Genomic DNA, 10,794 nt, shown 5'->3' with positions numbered 1-10,794 from the left:
AGATACTTGTATGAAACATAATGTCACCACTCAATCCTTTTGTTTTCTATCCACAAACATGCATTAAACCTGGTGCAAGACAAACATTGCTATGAAGTGTGTGTCTCCAGGAAACTTCGATTAAAATGATGATAATATCTTAAATAAGTACATGTTTGACATGTAGGTTATGGGGACTACTATGAAGAAAGCAAGGGAGTAATGAGCTTGCTTTTAAGAACACATTTTAAAAATAAATACATACATACATACATACATACATACATACATACATATATACATACATAAAGTTTCTGTGGGCCAAGGACAAATAATAATAATAATTAAGGACACATTGGATAAGCATCCTAAAGTAAAGAGTGGGAAAGGGTGGGCCTTGTCATTGTTTTATTTCTTGATGGCTGCTTCCATGGGCATAAATTATATTTTGTGACACAATGGATGGATGGATGGATTGTGATAAGAGTTGTATGAGCCCCCAATAAAATGATTTTTTTAATTACATTTTTTAACTCCACAATTTATACCCATAGAAGCAGCAGTGAAGAAATCAAGCAATGCATTGCATTGGGCAAATTGGCTCCACCAGGCCTGTATACAGTTTTGTTTTTGTTTTCTTTGTTTAATGTCACTTTGAGGTCTATTCTCTACCATACGTGAATCCAAAGTATGGGAGACAAGGTCTTGTCACCCTTGCTTCTAAGGAGCTGTACTTCTTCCAAAACAGATTTGTTTTTTCCTTTGGCAGCCCATGTTACTTTCAATATTCTTCATCAAAACCACAGTTAAATGCATTGATTCTTTTTCAGTCGTTCTTATTCAATGTCCAACTTTCACATGGGTATGAGGAGATTGAAAATGCCATCGTTTGCATTAGGCCTACCTTAGTCCTCAAAGTAACATCCTTGCTTTTGAAAACTTTGAATACCTTTTGTGCAGCAGATTTTCCCAAAGTAGTACATCATTTACTATCTTGAGTGACTGCTGCTTCTGTGATCATGGACTGTGGATCCAAACAGGATGAAATCCTTCACAATTTCAATCTTTCCTCCATTTACCATGATGGATATTACCTAATGGTCCGGTTATGAGGACTTTTGTTTCCTTTACATTGTTTTAATCCATATTGAAAGCTGAAATCTTGATCTTCATCAGCATCTGCTACAAGGCCTCCTCAGTTTCAGCAAGCACGGTTGTGTTATCTGCATGTGGCAGTTTGTTCATAAGCCTTTCTCCAATCCTGATGTCATGTTCGTCTGCATATAATTCAGCATTGCTGATTATTTCCACAGCACACAGCTTAAATGAGTACAGGGAGACCCTGATGCACACCTTTCCTGAGTTTAAGCCATCTAGAGTGAGGGGCACGATATATTCTTTCTTTCTGTAGTATTTAATTTTACTTTTTGTGATGAAACCACTGTAACAGAAGTGGGCTGCTTTCATAATTTTTAAAGGAACAATTCAGTGTCAGTAATTATGTTATGCTATTATCGCCAGTACCATTTCCAAAAGGTTACATCACCTGAAATACACTCAGTACCCCTTCCGCAATAAATTAGTCTCTCTCTCTTGCCATAGACATTGGTGACCACTAATAAAATATTTTCTTAATGTGTTTTTATATTATAGATGTTTCCTAAAAGTGAGATAAAAATTGGTTCTTTTATGTCTCACTTCATTCAACATAATGTTTTAAAATTTTATTCATGTCACAGCATATATTGGAATTTTAGTTCTCCTTATGGCTGAATATTTTTTTCCACCAATCATCTGTTTATGACATGTTAATAGTTTCTTCTTTTGATAATGAATAATGTTACAGTGAACAATAGTGTACCCATATGAATTAAAATCCCATCTTTCAAGTCTCTTGGAAGGCTTGGGTCATATGATAATTCTATTTTTGACTTTTTGATGAATAACGAAATTGTTTTCATAAAGCAGCTGTACCATTTTAAAACCAGTTATGCACAATGGTTCCAAGTTCTCCATATCTTCATCAATATTTATTAGTTTCCATTTTTTAAAATAACATAGTGATTGTGCAATGATATTTCATTAGAATCTTAATTTGCATTTTCCTAATAACTAAAGACCTTGAGCATCTTTTCGTGTGCCTCTGCGGCATGTGCATTCCTTTTTGAGGAAAATATCTATTCAGATGCTTGCCAAACCAGCCTGTCTATTAAAGGTATTAGAAAATAGTATTTATTTATTCACTATGACACTATTATGTGCCTGATTATACTCCCCATACTGGATATGCAGCGATAGATAAAACAAAGTCATGTCCTTGTGTGTAATTGGTTGCTATGTGCCTCCTAGTCCATTCTAACCTGTAATGACCCAGTATACAATCAACAGAACACAGCCTGATCCTGTGCCATCTCTGCCATTTTTCTTAATGTTTTAGCCCATCCAGTTAGCCACTGTGTTAATCCATTTTGTCAGAAGTCTTCTTTTTCGTTGCCCCACTATATTACCAAGTATGACGTCCTTCTCTGGGACTGGTCTCTCAGAACAACATTTCCAAATTACATGAGATTAGGTCCCTTCATCCTTGCTTCTAAGGAGCATTCTGGCTATACGTCTTGCAAGTCAAATTTGTGTGTTTTTCTTGTAGTCCACGGTACTTTCAACATTCTTCTCCAGGACCATAATTTGAATGCATCAATTATTCTTTGGTCTTCCTTATTCATTGTTCAACTTTCATGTGTATGTGAGACTTTTGGAAATGCCTTGGCTTGGATTAGATGCACCTTAGTCCTCAAAGTAATACCCTTGCTTTTGAACCCTTTAAAAAGGTCTTGTACAGCAGATTTACCCAATACAATGCACCCGTTGATCTCTTGACTGCTGCTTCCTTGAGCCCTGATTGTACTCAAGATAAACTCCTTGGCGTCTTTCATAGTTTCTCCATTTTAAATGATGTTACCTTTTTGTTCCAGTGTGAGGATTTGGGGTTTCTTTCCATTGAGTTGTAATCCATACTGAGTGCTGTAATCCTTGATCGTCATCAGCAAGTGCTCTCTTGATAGAACCCAGGTTCTAATACATTAAGAACCATTCTGAGTATAACATTCTTGGTGTCTGTATTGTAAATAAAGAAAACAACAACAAAAAAATATCACCCTGGTATCATCAAGAAAACTTAATAGTAAATGGAATTCGAATGCTGTAACTTTTCTGGGGACTACTACCTAAACAAAACTCAGATAATAGAATGACTAGCAGTTACGATGTTGCAGGATCAGGCAATATTTCTTTTTGTTGGGCGTGGTTGCTGTGAGTCAGAACCGAGGTGATGGTAGCTAATGGCAAACCAACATCCTTGGTAACATAAAATAAACGTTGTCATTTCAGTCCAACTCTTCCCACTTCTGTGTTTGTCTGTGGATAAGCTTCCTTGACTTTGGAACCTCAGACTACTTATGTATAAAAGGACTATAATAGTTGCTACCTCTATGGTTTCTTTTGTGGAATTAAAATCTCTAATACAGGGTCTTAAAAAGAACAACTCCGTTCGACACCTCATGATCACACAGGCTGATATGTTGTTCCATGTCAAATGGGTGCATAAGCAAATGTGGCGAAGAAAGCTGATGGTGCCGGGCTATCAAAAAGTATAGTGTCTGGGGTCCTAAAGGCTTGAAGGTAATCAAGCGGCCATCAAGCTCAGAAGCAACAATGCCCACATGGAAGAAGCACACCAGCCTATGCAACCATGAGGTGTCGAAGGGATCAGGTATAAGGCATCATCAGAATAAAAAAATCTTACCATAGTGAATGATGGGGGGAGTGCGGAGTGGAGATTCAAAGCCCATTAGTAGGCCACTGGAGATCCCCTTGCAGAGGGGTCTCAGGGAGGAGATGAGCTAGTCAGGGTGCAATGTAACAACGATGAGAGATACAACTTTCTTCTAATTCCTAAATGCTTCCTTCCCGCTCCCACTACCATGACACGAATTCGACCTTGCAAGTCTGGCTAGACCAGAGGATGTACACTGGTACAGATAGGAACTGAAAATACAGGGAATCCAGGGCAGATGAGCCCTACAGGACCAGTGGTGTGAGTGGCGAAACAGGGAGGGTAAAAGGAGAGTGGGTAGGAAAGAGGGAACCGATTACAAGGAACTATATGTGACCTCCTCCCTGGGGGACAGACAACCGAAAAGTGGGTGAAGAGAGACGTCGGACAGGGCAAGATATGACAAAATACCAATTTATAAACTATCAAGGGCTCATGAGGGAGGGGGGAGCATGGAGGGAGGGGGAAAATGAGGACCTAATGTCGGGGGTTTAAGTGGAGAGAAAATGTTTTGAGAATGATATACAAATGCGCTTTACACAATTGATGTGTGTATGGATTGCGATAACAGTTGTATGAGCCCCTAATAAAATATTTATTAAAAAAAAGACACGAGACACTATCCCCCCAAAAAAAAGAACAACTCCAAAATGCTGAAAAATATAATATTTGTGCACTTTCAATTACACCTTTTATTAACTTGTGAATTATATTTGGTTGAGGTCAAAAACAGAATATGTAAGCCATAGAAGCAGTAAAAGGGAAAAGAAAATAAATAACTAAACCTCGCTGCTAAAAAGTTCAATAACACTCAACCTGGCCTGCCAATACCTTCAAATGACACAGGACTGACATGACACAGGACTAATTTTACTCCCACCCAAACTAAGGATAATCCTATTTCTAACCAGTGGAAATTATGATCAACGAAATAGTGGCAATAAGGGCTAAATTGGAATGTTTTTTATGCTGAAATGGACATTTTAATGGCTTAAAAATCAATTAGCTCAAGTTTTTGCAGTGTGCCTTGGTACAGGCTTAGAAATACAGTACATAGGCATCTCAATTACCGAGTTTCTGTTTCTCAGTAAATATCTGCACATGCATCACTAAGTGCTATTCCTGAAGAGGTTGTGTATGAGAAAGCTTTTATTTAATAACTCCTTGCAGCTTGCACTTATAAGGAGCCATCCATTTCTCAAAGTCTCTCTTTACTTAGAAACCACTCTACAAAATTACCTTCACCCTGGGACAGTGGGCCTTTACCAGCTGTTAACAGAAGTATATGGGATACCAGAGAATATGACATATTTTTGAGTGAAACAACTAAAACTCAATCATAAAATGTGACTTAGGGACTTTATAGCTCTTTCTAGAATGGAGGGAACTTTGATGCAAAAGTATTTTTAAGATCCATAGGCAGTAAACTGTAAATAATTAAGATAATCTTTCTCAGAAATAAAAATCAACTAAGCTTAAACCATGCAGAAGATACATTACAACTGTCAGAATTATGTTATCAATAATTTAAATTAAAAGTAACTTAAATTCTCTTAACTTTTATATCTGTTAAATGGTGACTGTCTGCTCTGGAGACTGTTTTGAGGATTAACTATAATAATTGTCATGGAGCATATTTTTCTCTGTGTATAGTATATTATAGTTGTAAAAATGAATGATAGTGAAAAATAAAGTACAGTTTTTAAAAAAGCAACCGAAAGTAGTATAAAACAAAAAATAAAATTCTATAATGACTATACAATGTATAAGATTTTATGTAGAAAATGCAAAATATTTTCAAATATAGAAAGGGAGGCAATATTTGTGACTTGGCAGTGTATATACTTATATATTTAATCTAGCTCTGATCAGCTGTCCAATGGGATTTGGTGTGTGTGTGTGTGTGTGTGTGTGTGTGTGTGTGTGTGTATTGATTGGTTAATCAAACCCCTGAGACAAATGAAAATGGCTAGAAATAGCTTTGAAAAAGAGAAAGTTTTGTGTATGTGTGTGAGAGAGGGTGTATGAAACATGTATAAACCAAACTCACAGCCACTGAGCTGGTTCCAACTCATCTCCCTCAGTGTCATTGAGTAGAGGCTTACTCATATCAGCTCTAGAGGGGGTTTCTTAGACTGTCAATGTTTATGGGACTAGAAAATCTCAACTTCGTCCTACTGAGTAGCTGGTGGTTTTGAACTGCTGATCTGGTTATTAGGAGACCAATGTGCAATCTATGATGCCACCAGAGATCGTCTATTCCAATGCATAGCAGCCTAATATCATGTTTCTTAGCCTGTAAATCTCTATGGGAACACATAGTCACAGCTTTCTCCCGCAGAATAACTGATGGGCTTGAATTGTCGACCTGACTGTTTAGAAGCCCCACACCTAAAGCACAATGCTACCAGCGCCCCCTAAAAGTACTATCCCATAATCGTAGAATTAGTTATGATATCACATACAATAAAACAAAAGAAATTTCAAAGACAAACACAATTATATTGAGAAAAATAAACCCCTGGAGTATATGACCTCTGGAGACAAAATAAATTCTCAAGAAGTCTAGAATATAAATAAAAGTGAAAATAAGCACAAATTCATGATAGTTTGCTATGTTTTTCATAAGAAATTGAAGTAAATATCTATTCAAATAGTCATGAATGATATTTTCTTTCTATTTTTAGATTTTCTTCCCGAGTCTCATTTCAAAAATGAATCACATTATATTGGATTTGAACATTCTTTTAAGATAAAAGCCAATTAAGAAGATTTACATTTGAGTAAACAGAAATTAATATAAGTCAATTTGGTTCTGAATAAAACTCACCCACTATCATCAAGCCAATCCCCATCATAGCCAGCCTAGCACAGAATAGAGTTGCTCCTTCAGAGCTGTGAGCCTGTAAATTTTCACGGGAGTGCAGAACCTTATCTATGTCCCATCAGGGACAGGTAGGTTTGATTTGTCAACCTTATGGGTGGCAGTGCAGTGCTTATCACACTGTGTCATTAGGTCTTAATTAAAAGAGAGAGTCCTCTTTCAGTCATATTGGATAAAATGTGTGCAATCAAAATTAAGGGCAATGTTTGAATTCTATTCTCTTGACCTATAGAACTTTGACTTATTATAATGACATATGAATCTTACAGAGTAATATATGCATTAGGAGCAATGTGGCTTAGAAATTGGGTTGCTAACCAAAAGGTCGATGGTTCAAAACTACCAGCCCCTCCATGGAAAGAAGCTAAGGCTGTCGGCTCTATAAAAATTGTTTAGACTTGAAAACCATACAGAGAGTTGCTGTGAGTCATAATCTACTCTCTCTCTCTAGATATGTATATATGTAACAGGAGTACCCCCAAATAAACTAAACTTTGCAAGCATCAAGCAGTTCGCTCTGAATTAGTACACCCAGTGGCGTTGCCTGGGAAAGTTCTTTCTGGTCACAGTGAATTTTTTCTAGAAAGTAATTTCGCTCAAACCTCGTTTTTTGTGATGGCCAATTTCGGCGACCAGCATGTGCCTGTGACATATTGTTTCCTTTTCAGGGACAGTGCCGCAGAAACTGTTGTGATGTTGAACAGAGCTTACAAAGAATGTGCAGAGCTTACAGAGTGCTATGGGAAAAATTAAAGTGTACGAGGAGGTTTCTCCTTTCAAAAAAGGTGAAATTTTGGTGATGTAAAACCTAGTCCCGCACGTCTGCCAATTTTCCGAGTAGACAAAATTATCGACAAAATGTGTGCAATTCTGCTTAAAAACGGACCATTGAAGAGATGGAGGATTTATCTTGACGATCTTGGAGCTCGGTTCGGCGAATTTTAATGGGAGATTGGGCGAGGGAAGGGTCACTGTGAAATGTACGCCTCAGGATCTGACTGACCGGGAAAAGAGCGTCCAGCTTTGAAAGAACAGCTTCCAAGAGACCCAGACTTTTTCCCCCCAAGGTCATTACCACTGACAAGACATGGTGCTATTCTTAGGACCCGGGAAGCAAACATCAATTAAGCCAGTGTAAGACACCATTGTCACCTTGCCCAAAAAACGCTTGTCAAGTGAAACCACAGATAAAGATGTTCACTTGGGTGTTGTTTTTTTATTAGTGAGAAAGATAATGCATTTGGAGTTCATTCTGTTCTATCAGGCCAAACTGTTAATCAAACTTTCTATTTAAAGGTTTAAAAAGATTGTGTAACAGTGTGCAACAAAAAAGGCCTGAATTTGTGGCAGATGGGAGCCTGGATTTGCCACCAGGACCATGCACCCGCTCATGCAGCCATCTCAGTCTGCCAGTTTTTGGCAAAATACAGCATGCCGCTCTTGCCTCATCACCTAAAGAGGGCCGTGAAAGGACAGCTATTTGACGATGTAGAAGAGGTGAAGAAAAACACAAGGGAGGCGCTGTCAGCCATTCAAACATGAGTTTGCAAAATGTTTCCGAGAATGGAATTGCATATTTGACAAAGGTATTGTGTAATAGAGAGTACTTTGAAGGTGATATAGTTGTTTTGTAAACAAAAAAAATGTAAATTCAAAGCTTTTGTGGGGGATTCCATATTTTGGAGGGGCATCCCCTAGTATATATGGATGATGTTTCAGTATGTAAATTTATATTTAAATTAAAACTAAAATTAATAATAGATAAGTTTTTGATATCTGAAAAACCGCAATTATAACCTTAGGCAGTTCCTGTGATATCTAACATTCATGTATTCTTTGAAACAAAGTATAAGTTAATTAGAAATACACAACACATTAACCACATTAAAAATCAGTTTATGTTAGATAATGTTACACTTAGTGAGGATAAATGTATATATTTCAACAAAAATGATTTTTTCACTTTTAGTTTGTCAGTTGAGATATATAAAATCTTTGCTACATCAGAATGGAGTTTATTTTTCTTTGATAGATCACAATGGAATTTATTTTCTTAACTACAATTGTGATTGGGTATCAATTTAGACTATTTGACACATTGTCCTTGGTGCTTTGCCCATTTAAGATAGAGTGAAAATATGTATGTCATGAAAAAGAATTTGTATATTTTATAACTAGCCCAAAGTTGAAACCTGGGTTGAATTGTCATCTCCACATCCAAAATCATACTCTATTAAGACTTTTCCCACAGCTAACATCCTTGGGGCTGACACCTTCTTGTGACTAAGTAGATAGCAGCAAGAAATTCAATTACAGCAAGCCAGCTCTGTCATTGCACCTGTCCGCTAGCCCGGGAAATGATTTGTAAATTGGACTTTATCTTTCCCCTCCCATAAATCTCTTGTCCATAATTGACACTTGTCACCATAAATGAATGGTAGGAGAAAGACAACAAAGTAAATGAGTAGCCCACCTGGGGAAACGAAGTCTTGTTGCCTTTGGGAATCATTTACAAACAGCAGTACCTGCACCTTTCGGCCAGAGTTTTTATACACAAGCAAGTAACAAGTATTTTGCTATTGAAACATACAGGGACAGAGCTGAAACACAACAAAAAGAAAGGAGTGATAATTAATATATAATATTTTTTCAGAGTATATAAACATGCCTTCCAAGGAAATAGACGTTATGTATTGTTTGTGATGCTCACTTATTGCCACCGCACATTTGTAAGTATCAGGTTTATGTCTGACCTGTCAAAAGTCATTCATGAAGCAAGTATTTTGGCTGTCTTGGGAGTTGATATTGTCACTTGTTACACAATTCAACATCAGTTCAAAGTTGTTTGATACCAGAGTCGACAGATGGATTTTAAAAAAGACATAAGAATGACGATATTTTCTTTCAAATGTCAAAGAAAGAAACAGGGGATTTTATAAAGATGATCTCAAGAGCAATCAGCATATATAAAAATATGACAGATAAACCTTCATATCTAATGTTCCTAAATGGTGTATTTGGTTTTCCATTTTACTTTGAAGCATTATGCACATTGTAAAACACTCCTAGCAAAGGAAAAGGTATTTCATACTTTATTAGTAATCTCTTAATAAAATTCTTTAAATCTCTATAAAAGTATTCTTAAATTATCACCAAAACTTTGACATCAAATAAAAACTATAACAAAGCCACAAGTACAAATAGCTTTAATGGGTAATGGATGAATGTTTTACCAAATAATTTATGAGTAACAAAAATGATCATACATGAATCATGGGTGACTTGTTCTAGTCTTTTATATATCTATGGTTTTTGCATAACTTAATATGACTTAATTTTGCCAGTATTAAAAAGATACTTTAACTTATTTTATGGAAACATGTCATGTATAACTTTTAGTGCTCTTTACAAGGTTCAAACTGATTTCTCTCACCTGTGTGAATGACAAGGAGCCCTGTCGGTGCTGTGGGTTGCTAACTTCCAGGCCAGCAATTCAAACTCATAAAGATTCATAGTCTCAGAAACCATATTGTAGTGAGCTGTTAGGGTGTGGTTGGATAAGTGTTGTGGTTGGGGAGAGGTTCAGACTCACCATCTGCTCAGCAAGAGAGAGAAAGGGCTCTGCTCCCATGAAGATGTACAGCCTCCGAATCTTCTCGAAATTCTGCGTGCGTTGTAATCACCTCCATGGCAGTGGCTTTTGTTTGGTCGGTTTAATGCATCAAAACTGACTGTGGCAGTGGGTTTGTATGATTTATATGATTCACTGTAATGTTCCAATTACATGAAAGCATGTTTAGCACCATCTTTATTCCCATGGATTAACAAGTATATCAAAAGTTTACATTTCCTATAAAATGAAAGCCAAGATTACAAATTGAATATTGGCAGGAGAGAGGAATTTATCTTGAAGAGCTCTGAATCTCTACCTACTACTACTATCACATGTGACTCAATGCGTTATCTCCATACCTAACATTTACAGCTTTCTTTACTACATTTATGAAAGTCCATATGAAGAAGTTAAGTCGCTTCTCTATAGGTCAGTGTTAGTATAAAATAGCTGATTTATTTATGACTATTTTACTGTGCTGGACTT

At 36.7% G+C, this 10,794-nt stretch overlaps 1 protein-coding gene across 5 annotated transcripts in view; it reads left to right on the top strand.

Moving 5' to 3' along the window:
* Window positions 1-10,794, top strand: part of EPHA7 (EPH receptor A7) — a 192,434-nt gene that overhangs the window by 126,902 nt on the left and 54,738 nt on the right. The window lies entirely within an intron of this gene.

Source organism: Echinops telfairi, unplaced genomic scaffold (genome assembly GCF_000313985.2).
Source record: "Echinops telfairi isolate 266 unplaced genomic scaffold, ASM31398v2 ScPeMD7_3533;HRSCAF=4204_0, whole genome shotgun sequence".
NCBI classification, from domain to species: domain Eukaryota; kingdom Metazoa; phylum Chordata; class Mammalia; order Afrosoricida; family Tenrecidae; genus Echinops; species Echinops telfairi.
This window is presented reverse-complemented; position numbering and strand designations above follow the sequence as displayed.